This window comes from Gossypium raimondii, chromosome 2 (assembly GCF_025698545.1).
Source record: "Gossypium raimondii isolate GPD5lz chromosome 2, ASM2569854v1, whole genome shotgun sequence".
NCBI classification, from domain to species: Eukaryota; Viridiplantae; Streptophyta; class Magnoliopsida; order Malvales; family Malvaceae; genus Gossypium; species Gossypium raimondii.
In genome coordinates this window covers 29,663,629-29,677,155 of record NC_068566.1, presented here as the reverse complement: position 1 = coordinate 29,677,155, position 13,527 = coordinate 29,663,629, and positions in this window count along the sequence as shown.

Here is a 13,527-nt window from a genome sequence, read left to right as displayed (position 1 = left end):
TGATATATTTTAATTGTTTTAATTCCATAGCTAACGTCGTATCGTAATCCTCGACTAAAAAGGAGAAGGATAAAATTAATGTCGAATAGCTCGGAATCCACAATTTGTATTTCTATAATCCAAACCTAGTTACTAATTGTTATATTTTGATTTAATGCATATGATAAGTGGTTGAGGTGAGTATTTTGGCACTTTTATATTGAATTGAAATTATAGTTGATTGAAATGGATTGAATTAGTATATATATTATGAATGTATTGATTATTTGAATTGAAATAAATATATGTGTAAATGTGATAATGTGCAATTATGATAAATGGATATTGGTTGTATTTGGAAAGTGAATTGGGACCCTATTAACTGTATCGTGCTGAGTCGGATATAGATGGCATGCCATAAGGTAGGAAGAGTTCAGGTATTTCTTCGACTTTGAGTCGATGAGGACTGAGTGCCAATTTACTTTAGTTTAACCGATGAGAAAGTGGATGTCAATTTATAGAGTGCTGGGCGCAGTTATTACTTCGGACTTATCCGATGAGGCACTGGGTGCCAAATTGGTGTATTGGTTGGATCCGTGTATCCATCCGAGTCTGAGTCGTGTTAATAGGGGTAATCAAATAATAAAGTTCTGTAATAGATATCGAATTATATTGTATGTGAATTGAAAATGAGATAGTGATTTGAAACATGAAAAAATGAGATATGTTGTGATTAAATGAAATACATACGGTACTCATGAATTGAATATTGAATGGATAATGCCATTGTATAAACAAATGTGGTTTGACATGTGAAAAGCTATTTATATAGCAATTGTGTGAATTGGAACATTGGTTAAACAAATGAAATATGAGAGCATGTGTAAATTGAATATAGTATGAAATGATATGCTATTATGTATGAATTCAAAAGGTTGGCATATGGTAGTTGTGGTTTTAGACATTAATATGTGTTTATAATTCAATTGTGCATTTTGTATTCTCTTGTCTTTAAATGTTCGAATTATAGAAATATCACTGAGTTTTACTCAGCGTACGATTTTATTTTTCCCGTGCATAGGTTAGGTACTTCTCTTTTGATTGTCGATTCAACATCCAGCAACGATCCCGATCTCAAATGTGGTGATGCTTATCTTTTTGTGTTGGCATGTACCTAGGATGTCTAGTTGATAGTTATTTTGTGGATCGATTGTAAATGAAGTTATAAGTGTAATGTTGGTTTGAGTATATAAATGTATGTTTGTGTTTGAAGCCATAATTTGGCATGTTGTTTTGAACCAATGCTTTTCATGTATATGTGAATATAAATGGATGTTTTAGGTAGATATGAACTAGGCCAAATTGATGGATTTTGGCATGTTTAAAATTTTTATTTAAATGATGCATTGATGATATATTTTGATGATATAAATGTGGTACCAATAAGGGTACATTGGTTAGGCACCTAGAATGATAGTTTTGGCATGTTTTGAGTGTGTTTGATCGTGTTTTGAGTGTGTTTTTGAGTTGCTTAATGCCCAAGCAAGTAGAAAATGGTAAACTTATGGTTTAAGGTACATTTTAGGTCCACACGGCCAGAAACACGGGCATGTGACTTGGCCGTGTGTCAGCACACGGCGTGTGGCTTGGCCGTGTGACCCAAGTCAGTGAGTTACACGGGTATGGACACGGGCTGGGACACGGCTGTGTGTCCCTCCTCAGAATGCCCACACGGCTAGACACACGGGCTTGTGACTTGGCCGTGTGAGTCACACAGCCTGGCTACACAGCCGTGTGACCCCTGCAGTTAAAATTTTTCTATCTTTTTCCTAAATTTTTCAAATGTTTCTGATTTAGTCCCAAATCGTTTCTAAAGTGATTTTTAGGCCTCAAAGGCTTGAATAAGGGAAGTTATGCATGTTAATGATGAATTATATTATGATTTTTGAAATGTTTTGAAATGAATGATTTAGATTATGGTTACTCGGTAATGCTCTGAAACCCTATTCCAGCGACATATACGGGTTAGGGGCGTTACACAGGGACTGTATAAGCTTAAACAATTAATTGGAAAATTATCATTAACCATTTGATGCAATAAACTCAATAAATTTGGATAGTGATGATTAGATTAATTAAATGCAAGAGTGATCCCTAATGCAATTTCTACTCTAAGTGCAATTTATGCAAGGTCATAGGGACATTTACGTTTGCAACAATTTAATTACATAAATCTAAAAATCATGCTAGATAATAGAGCTAACTAAAGATATTATGAACCTTAAATTAGTCGGTTTTAATGACATAAATTAAGCATTGCACTTTTCAATTATGTTTCTACTAGTCATCGTCTGGTTAGGATCGCTCAGCTAATCTGAGTGCACCCAATCACGTATGAATGAAATGCATCATGATCTTAAATGAAAACATAATTGACTGAGGCACAAAACATGTTAACATGAATTAAATAAATCTCATTAAATTAATATAATCATCCTAGCAGGTAGGAGTTAAAACTTCATAGTTGATCTCAAAAACATAAAACACAAAGAAAACATGTTTAAAATAAATGACAAGAGGAAAGAGTTTGGTTAGTTCAGCAGCCTTTCAGATCTATTCTGACTGATGTGCTCAACTTTGTTCAGTTCAGCAGCCTTCCGATCTATTCTGACTGAAGTGCTCCTCCGTTTTGTTTGAAGCTTCTTTTGCTAAGGGTTTAGAAGGTAGCTAGCTAAAGAGTGCTTTTGACAAAGCTTTTGAGGCTAAGATGGGAGAGGGGATGGACGACTATGCAAGGGAAAAAAGGAAAAGAAATTGAGAGAAAACTAATGTGAGTGTGAGAGGAATGCTGAGTGATGAGGGATGATGGAAAAGTGAGGATTGGCAAGGTATTTATAGGTGAAAGTAAGGGTTTGAGTTTACAAGAATAGGTTTAAATTTCCTTCCTTTCCTCTCTTATGTGGCCGGCCATGCTTCAAGGAAAAGGGATTACCAAGTCTTCTCAATTTGAATTCAAATTTCAAGCTAAAAATTGTTATAGAGTAGACGGTTTCAACAGGCTGAGTTTTGATTATTTTCCAACTACAGAGATCTTCAATTAAATATCTCAAAACACATTTTGGGCAGCCAACATCAAGTGCCGAAATTGGGCTTTAATTCCCTTGTTGGATGGTTTTCTCAGTCTAATAACTTAATAGACATCTCAATCTTTTATCACCTTTCTTTACTGGGTCAAGTAGTCAACCCCATGCCCAAAATTGCATGGTCTTACCGTCCGCATGGATAATTTGTGCATGGCCATCTTTTATTTATTTAAATCATGTCTCCAATAGCCTACCTACATAGTGAAAAAAAATACATGCATTAATAAATTAACATGAATTAATATAAAATATGCTTGAAAATCATGTAATTAAGCATAATTTCACATACTTTTCAAATTCATGTCTAAAATTACTAATTAAGTAAAATTCACTTATTTCAATAATAATTACTTGAGATAAACATAATAATTAAGTAAAAATTTGGTAAAAAATATAGAAAAACTCTATATAATTTCGAGTTTACAAGCGAAAATGACATTTCTTGGTAACGATAGGAATCGATCTTGGAGGTTCAAGATTTCAGATTTAAGGCTGAATAAAATAGGGAAAAGTGGAAGCAAGGTGATGCAGGAGAAGATGCAAAACCTTGTGGCAAAAAGAAAAGAAAAAGATGATAAAACTAGCTGTTATGGGCGACGACAACAATGGAGGAAGAAATAAAAAATGAAAATCAAGGAAGAAAGGAGAGGAGAAGGACGACTAGGGTGAGGGAAAAAAGAATAAAGGCAAATCAATTTGTGTAAAAATAATATTAATAAGGCATGGACGACACACTTTAAAAAAAACAAGGGATCTTGCAAAAAAAGAATTAATTATTTTGAAACAAAAAGGATTTGAACTTAAGACCTCATTTAATTCCATGCTTTCACATTTAACAACTAACCACTTAGCAAATTCCTTATTTTTTTTTTATATAATTCTACATTCTCATTAAGCTAAAATTTGGGATGTTACATTTAGCTTAGTATTTTATAATTTAATCAAACTCAATTCTTGTTTTTCTATTTTCCAAAATAAACATCTTAAATTAATTTAAATAAATTAAACTCTCAATTAAATAATTTTCTCAACCTAATTCTAATTCCGTTAAAACCGTGACGATGTTATCATAAAAGAATCTATGAGAAAATATATTTAATATTTCTACATTTAAGGGATTCACTCTGACCAATTAATTTATTTCCATTTTCGAACTTCAATTAATAAAGTAATAATTCGAAAAACCACAAATTAATTTGTAGGTTGTTTCCATTTAGAGAAAACCACATTCATTTCCAAATTTTTTACATTTCTCTAACTTTACCATTTCCATCCTTTTTCGTTTATTTGATTCAACATGCAATTCATTTCTGGTTTCAACAAAGTAGCAGAGGGAACAATTAGAGATATGCGATTAGGGCTCAAATGATTTATTATTAAGTTTTATCTTTTTGTCTTTTAATTATAAACTCATTTAGTCACAAACTTATTCCACTGTAGTGTCATGACTGAGCTCTCTCTAATGACATGTCATTACAAAAGCAACTCGATCACTGCTCGTCCAATGACATTATCATAAGTGTGTTATCCTCATAGGGAAACCTGTCACACCCCAAAATATAAGAGATTAATTAAAATAATTAACAAATAAATGGCTTAGGCTTGATGGTTAATTAGTTAGATCACTCTCTAGAAGTCTTAGGTTCAAGCCACTCCCCTCCCATTTCTTTTCTTTCTAATTTTAGCAAACTAGGATAAAAATCACTCCAAAATATATATTGTTCAGAGTGAAAACTTAACAAGAATTAGGCCTTAGGCCTAATGGTTACACGTATGCATCCTGCCTTCTTATACTCGAGTTTGAACTGCCAAAATCCCCAAAATCCATTTTATTTTTGGAAGTAGGGGTAAATTACCATGCAACCCCCTAAAGTTTGAAAACCCTAGGTATTTAGCCCATTTTCCTATTTACAATTGAAGTATGGTTTCCCTTTCCAAACTAAACTATATTTTTGCTTTCTTTTCCCTATTCTTTTCCATCTTCTTCTTTGCATAATATTTTCTCTCTATTGCCATTAGTAACAACCTTAATCTTTGTCATTAGCAACTAAACAAAATAAATTACCATTTGAAATACCATTTGAATCATTTTCTACCAGATTTGTAATTGTCATTAGTAAAAACCTTAAACTTTTCCAAGAATCGGTAAGTGTGACTTAATCCCAATGTTTGATCTCGAATCTTTATATAATTTCTATCTAAGGATATTCTTGCGATTGATCAAATGATCGTTTAAGGTTTTTTCCAAAATCTTTCGTTAATATTGTTGAATCTTGATACCCAATTTGAAGAACCCGATTTAGGTGAATTGAATCAGATTTGATCGCAAGGAACGTCGATCAGACTCCCAGCGAAAGGTGTGTGTTCTCTTACAATCAAATCTGGGCAAACCGTGTCTAGAAATAGGCCACATGGGCGTGTGGACCATACTAATAGACCAAGAAAATTCAACACGACCTGCCTCACGGTCGTGCCTCCCCTGTAGCTTAATTTTTCAATTTCCAAACGGCCACAGTCTGTTACACGAACTGGTCACACGGTCATGTAATCCCTCCACACAGCTTGAAGCATCAACCATGACCTGACTACACGACCGTGTGCCCCCTATTTTACTATTTTACCTAGAATTTTGAGAAATGTTCAATTTAGCCCCTAATTAGTCCCCGAACTATTTTTACTATTTTATCTCTTTCAATTGAGTCCATAATATTATGAATAATATTGGAATCCATGATCTGATTGACTAAATTGTTATTATATATGCATCATATGTGATTGATACATGTTTACTATCATTGGATTATTGATACACTATTACTATTACTAGTACCACTGTGTTTTTTATTGCATGATCAGCATGACTACATTATCGATAAACTTAATACATGTCATACATGACTACTGTTGGAAAAAATGAGTTTGAAAAACGCAACGAAAAATAAATTTAGGGAAAACAGAGTTTTAAAAAAATTTTCACAACAAGATTTTGGTTGTGATATCTAAAGTAATAAACATATAATCAAAATTTTACCTTTTCTTTTCGTCTAGGGTGAGTGCTTCAACCGAGTAGTCTTCTTTGCTACCTTCAAGCTCACATATGCAGAGTGTGGGCTCGCTTCGAATAAAATTTTCACAAAAAATACAAGTGGGGTAATTTTTTAATTTCTTTAAATTTTAGGCCAAGTTGTAAATAAGAAAAATATCTTTAGAAATTTATGAAATAATCTCTTCACGTAATTTTCTCTCTATAATTTTCTCTCTATAACTTTCTCTTGAATTTAGGTGTGTGACTTTATTTATATAGGGAGAGTTTAGAGAGCTGAGCTATGATTAAACTTAATCGTTTTATCTAATATTTATCTTGATAAATATTATATTAATTTAATATTAAATCTTATTAAAACAATTTAATATTTATCTACAATATCATATGAAATTAAATTTAATATTAAGATAATCACTTTAATATTAAATTAATAAAATATTATAAAGATAAGTATTAAATTAAATTTAATATTAAATTATTAAAATAATATGATTTTTGAATAGTTAATCTGAAATCAAATTCTCTAGTAAAGTCCTAGTAGGATACTAACTCTACAACTGCTCAACCACCGAAGACCAACCACTGCCGGCACCGTCGTGTCCGGTGGTGTAGGTGCGATACACTTACGGCACCTTGAGTCAATTCGGCTATTGCCGGTTTGGTCTAGGTCAGTGACAATTCGATCAGTCCGGTCTAGGCACCGGTTGGACCGTCGGCCGGGTTTCACATACTGGGCTCAGTTTGACCAATTTTTGGGTCTTAGTCTCGGTTTTGGGCTCCCAGGTCCAATTTATGATCTCAGGTCCAATTTTCAAGTTCAATTACCCATTGGGCCAATTTTCTGACTTGAAAATTAATCTATAAAAATATCATATTAATTTTAATTAATTTTATTAATTTAATTTTACTTGATCAAACTTAATTTTTACAAAAATCACTTAGATTTTCCAAATTAATTTTTCAAGAAAATTATTTAATCAAATTCTCTAGTTAAAAAACTCTCACAACCACCTAATTTAATTCCACATTGAACAAAGCATGTAACAACCCGAATTTAGCGCTAGTCAGAATAGTGGTTTCGGGACCACAAATTCAACGAGAAAAAAATTTATTTTCATTATATTTTTATGGTGTACGATTTCATAAAATGATTTCATGAAAATTTCGTTCGAAAATTTTGATGTTTGGGCACTCAATTTAGTCAAAAGGACTAAATTGTAAAAAGTGCAAAAGTTGAGTTCTATATATTAGAGGTGTCCAATTGTTATGAAATTTTAAATTGGAGGTCTTTATATGGTAATTAGACCATTGGTTAAGTTGGTGGACAAAAATGTGTATGGTTAGGCATGTTTCCAAATTTTTTCATTAAGGGCATTTTGGTCATTTAGTTATTAAAATGAATTAAAAACAAAATTAAAAGCTAATTTTTGTCCATCTTCAACCCCTAGGCCGAAAATTTCATGGAGAAACTATGGCTAGGGTTTTTCAAGCTTCCAAGCTCGATTGTAAGTCCGTTCTATCCCCGTTTTTAATGATTTTTACATTTTTGAAATCCTCGTAACAAGATTTACCTATTTTTACCATTATTTTGAACTAGGGTTTGTGTTTAAAAAGTTACCCATGAATGATATGCATGTATTTTGATGTTTTATGGAAGAATATGAATGTTTGGAGTGAGATAAACGATTTGTACTAAGTAATTTTCGATGAAAATGCCTAAAAGGATTAATTTGTAAAAGTTATAAAATATGTCACAAGTGTGTGAATAAGTGAGTATTGTGGACTGCTATAGTTGTTAAAATGGTTTAGCTAGGCCTAAAATGTAAGGAAATTGAATAAAAATTATTTTACGAGCCTAGGGGCAAAATCGTAATATTGTGAGACTTTTTCCAAAGTATGATTTTTGGACTGGAATGAATAGTGTGAATGTTATATAAGTTAAATGTATTGTTATAAATTAAGAAAGACGAGAAATTGAAATTGATCGATAAAAGGAAAAGTGAGAAAAAGTGAAAAATTCCCGAATGAACCTTTGCAATAAAAAGGGATATGAATGAATAGGGGTGAGCAAAAATCGATTCGACTCGAAAAAATTGAAAAAAAATTCAAATTTCGAGTTAAACGAATCGAGTTATTCGAATCAACTCGATTTTTTTTTCAAATTTCGAGTTCGAATCGAGTTGAGTTTTCGAATATCAAACTATAATATATTACATTTTTACCCCAAACTCCCAAACCTTTTTACTTTTCCCTCAAAGCTTTTACTCGTTCCCACTTTCCCTAAAAAACTTTTACTCCCCTCCCCTCCCAACCCCCCAATCTACCTAAAATCCATTTCCCACCAAAATTTTACTCTCTCATTTACTTTTTCTCAAAATTTTACTCCCCAAAACCCTCAAAACCTTTTATTTTCCCCCAAAATTTTTACTCCCTCCCACTTTTCCCCTAAAACTTTTATTCCCTTCCCATCCCACCTCCCATCTACCCCAAACCCTCCCCCCTCCAATTTTTTTTTAAAATATTTTTCCTCCAAAATTTTATTCCCCTATTTACTTTCCTCAAACTTTTATTCCCAAAACTTTTATTTTCCCCTAAACTTTTACTTCTCACCCTTGACTCTCAAATAAAAAATAAAAATTATCCCCAAAAAATCACTAAACATAAATAGTAATAATTTTATTTATATCTAATATTTATATTACTAAATTAAATTTCACATTTTATATTATTTATATTATTGAATTTTTAGTCATATTGAATATTTATATTAAAATTGAATTATTAATTATGCCATAAAATATTCGTGTTAAAATTTTATATTGGTATCAATTTCACATTTTATTTTTAAAATAAATTTTATTAAAAATTATATTTTACATTTAATTTATTTTTAATTCCAAAATATATAGTGACAAGAATCTAAAGATAACTGAAATAACTAAGGAAGCAAAGAAGCTGACCAATATATAAAAAATTAATAAATAAATTATGAGGTGATGAAAGTTAATAAAAAAATTGATTAAGGTGGAAAAATTTTATTACGATGGGTGACAATGGTTACAAGGACCCAAAATTATTTTTTAAAATTTAACTCGAACAAATATATTCGATTCGATTCGATTCGATTCGATTCGAATTTCATCTCACTCGACTTGATTCGAGAAAACTTCAAATAAAGTTAGGATGATAAAATGAGATTCAAAAATTCGATTAACTCGAAAATTTTTGATTCGATTCGATTTGATTCGATTGAATGCTCACCCCTACGAATGAAGTGACAGAAATGATCACATGTGTGGCACGGATTGTGTGTAGACCACTATGTAAAAGTGAAAGTGATGGTCACATGTGTAGTACTATGTGCAAGCTACTACGTGTATCAGAATGATAGGTTGCATGTGTAGTACTATGTGCAGGCTACTATGCGTACCGGATAGTTTCGATCACGTGTGTAGTACTATGTGCAGGCTATTACGAGTATCGGATGATAATGGTCACATGTATAGTACTATGTGCAGGTTACTATGTGAACCGAACATCATTAATTAGGAAGGTGGTTGCTATGTGCTGATTCCAGCAGACATCATTGATTAATAAGGTGGTTGCTATGTGCTGAATCCACCAAGTATCTGTTATTATTCCGAATTGTTTATAGGGAAATTGACTAAGTGTAATTGAATAATGAATATAGGTGTGGAATTGAATTGAATATCGACTTAGAAATGGAAAAGTGAATTTTGAATTGAATTGTAATTGAAAGTGAAAAAGTGAAATTATGAAAGAGTACATTTAGCGATAAAACAGTTTAGACAACAATAGTTGTGTGACTTTGAAAAATAACCAAAAATGGTGGAGATTGAATTAAAGGCTGAATAATATATGAAATTGAATATGAATGAGTCTATTTTCACATAAAATAAACAGATCAAGCAAAAGAGTTATATATTTTGAGATATTTGAATTTTAGTTAGACAGAGTCAGAATGAGTTTAGAATCCCCTGTTCTGACTTTGGAAAATTTTAAAAAATGGTAAAAAATAATTATGGGATAAAGTTTATGTGTTTAGAATCCTAAGTGAATATATTTTCAAGAGAAACAAACAGAAACAATATCCAAATTCTGTACAATGAGATAATTAATTTTTAGTGAAGAGAGGTCAGAACTGTCGAGTAGTGAAATAGGAGAAACTTTAAATAATAAATTGTACTATTTGGATAAACAAAAAATTATAAAAATTTTATGGTAGGAAGATATGTGAATCTAGTTTTTGGGAAAATTTACGGATCTTAATTTGGAGTTCTGTATCCCTAGGTAAAAATAATTTAGTGACTCGGACGCGAATAGACAACTTTGAATATACATGTGAGTGAATAGTGAAATTGTAGTTAATGTTGTTTAAGTGTGTTATACACATTAAGGATGTGGAATGGAGAGGAGGAGGAGGAAAATTTGAAGAAAATATGAATGATTTGAGTATAATTGGCCATATTCTCGATTATAATCGATAAATGATTGAAAAGAAATGATGTTTATAATTGTGCATTATTAGTTATAGTTAAAGTTCATGTGAGAAAATAAAGTTTCATAGTATGTGTATGTGGTATACTTGGTATATGATTTGGTATGTAGGAATGTCAGAAATGGTTTATGAATTAACTCATGTTGATAAGTTTGATACATAAATAAATGTGGTGCTTATCCATCCTTATAATGCTTATACTATATGTTTATTTGGCTAGCATGTTTGGTGTGTATGCTTAGGCTTTGGCCAAGTTGTGGCTGGATTAAGCCACATTAAATTTATAAAATTATGCATTGAGATGGTAAATGTATAGATGAAATATGCTTGTGATCATAAAAGGGTGGTAAGGTTTAAAGTTTGTAATCTTTATTAAAATGGTTTATCATGTGGTTAGTCTTCAAAAAGACTAGCTTGCGACTATGGTTGAGTGTAATGTTTATATCTTGTGTGATATGCATAGGAAACAAGAGTGGAAAGGAAATGAAATACTAGGTTCATGCTTGAAGTGTAAAATGATGCAAAAAGGGGATGTTAAGTTAAAAGATAAATATGTATTAGTATTGAACTTAATGAAATTGAATTGTACGTGAATTAAATGGAAATTGCAAATGATATGATTTGAATTAAATGAATTATTATGGTATTGAAATGTATATTGGATTGAGAAATTGAATTGAATCGTGAACATGAGAATCGTGAATTAATGAAATGGAAATGAAGTATTGAATTGCATGAGTATGTATTGGGTCTTAGAAGCCCTATTTGTTACAAATATAGTATTTTGAAGTTATAACGTGAAGATTTATAAAAGCAAGTTAAAAATTTGAAGAGTTTAAATTTGAATGAAATTTTATAACTCGGTTTAACATGTTTATAAGTGTATGTGTTCTGGTAATGCCTCGTACCCTATTCCGACGTTGAATACGGGTAAGGGGTGTTACAATGTGACATCGCCAGATTCGGTCATAACGTTTAGACCGGATTTGGGGTGTTACAAATCAACTCAATTAAATTATTTCCAAAGTTGTAGAATTTTCTTCTGATTCAAATGCAGTCCGATCAAGCTTTTGTTGAGCTAGCAGAGGGACCAACCGGACATATACAATTAGGCTCTAGTAATTACAATTATTTCCATAAGCATCATTCTGATAATTCGCAATTACTTAATCATGGAGTCAGTCCAAAAGAAGTATCGCGATATCTTGATTCCTTAATAATTTGCAATTATTTAATCATTCAACTGCTTTGTCCAATGACCTCGTCAAGTGTGTGTTACCGTCATATGAGATCCTTGATTCCTTTGAGTTAAATTCGTTCACTGAATACTATCCTGTTTTATCTCATTGTCATCATTGTGTCCTTTTAATGATTAATATGATCACTGTCAAAAAATGACTTTGATAAATTGATCGTTCGAGCACAAGCAACCCGTGGCCATGTTCTATATTTATCAATCCATACAATGCCAATGAGAGAATATCATTAACTATTTAATTAACCTATGAATTCCACTGTTGCTAGTAAAGCCATGTCATACACAATTCATGTACCCAACATACCGACAATTGGCTCGATCATCTTTAGAGCATAAACCTCCACTTATATCAAAGCACATGAGTTGCATAAGCATGACCAGTAACTAACTTAGGATTTAGGTAAATCACACAATGAACATCACAAGTGAATTAATTCACAAACAGATTCAAAATTAATTCATCTTGGGTCCAGTCCAATGTATCATTCTACAAATGAATACATCTATGTCTATACTTGTGGAGTCAACTGCTTCGATAACGAAGACTAGTCATCTCCTCAATTAAAATTGTAGCCGACATAATAACCATTCTTAATATTTGAATCAAATGCTCATTTGGACTCTTTTATGGGATTATGGACTCATTTAGATTATCTACTAAAGTAAGTTGTCTTTCTCACAATGTAAATGTTCTTACAATGTCACTTATCTTCAGTTTGAACTTGGACAATCAATGAGCTAATATTTGCTTGTCAAAATTTTGCTATGCATGCAAAATATGAAAGAAAAAATTAAAAAATACATAATAGTGAAATGTGAAATTAAATTTATTATTTATTCATCGTTTAAATAAATAGAAAATAGTTACATGTTCACTACAATATGGGCACATTTCCCAACAATCTCCCACTTGTTCTAGTGATGTAAATGTGTCATGTTTTGCATTCTCATATCCTGAATGTGTTTGTTAAAACTCCTAGTTACAAGATTCTTAGTAAATGGATCCGCAAACTTATCCTCAGAAGCTACTGCATAACATCTACAATTCCTTTGGCTACTTCCTCTCGTATCAAGTGATACTTCCAATCAATGTGTTTCATCCTCTTATGACTTATAATTTCCTTGGTATTAGCTATTGCAACACTATTATCGCAATACAATGTTATAGCTTTTTCCATACCAGGAATGACTTTAAGATCAGTTAAGAACTTTCGAAGCCATTTGATTCTTTCGTTGCCTCAAAAGTAGCCACATACTCGACCTCCAAAGTAGAGTCAGCAGTGCAAGTTTGTTTTACACTTCTCCATACTATGGCTCCACAACCTAGAATGAATACATTTCCCGACGTCGATTTCCTCGAATCTTTATAAGTTTGGAAGTTTGAGTCTGTATATCCAATAGGAGTAATGTAATAGCCCATTTTTTAGTGGTGTCAAAAATAGTGATTTTGGGGCCACCAAATCCAATGAGTAAGTCGTAAATATCATTATTTAATATTTACAAGTTAGTTGTGATATTAAAAGAGTTTTTTATTTGATAATTTATGTTATTTAAGCGATTTATTAAGTTCAAGTGGTAGGGC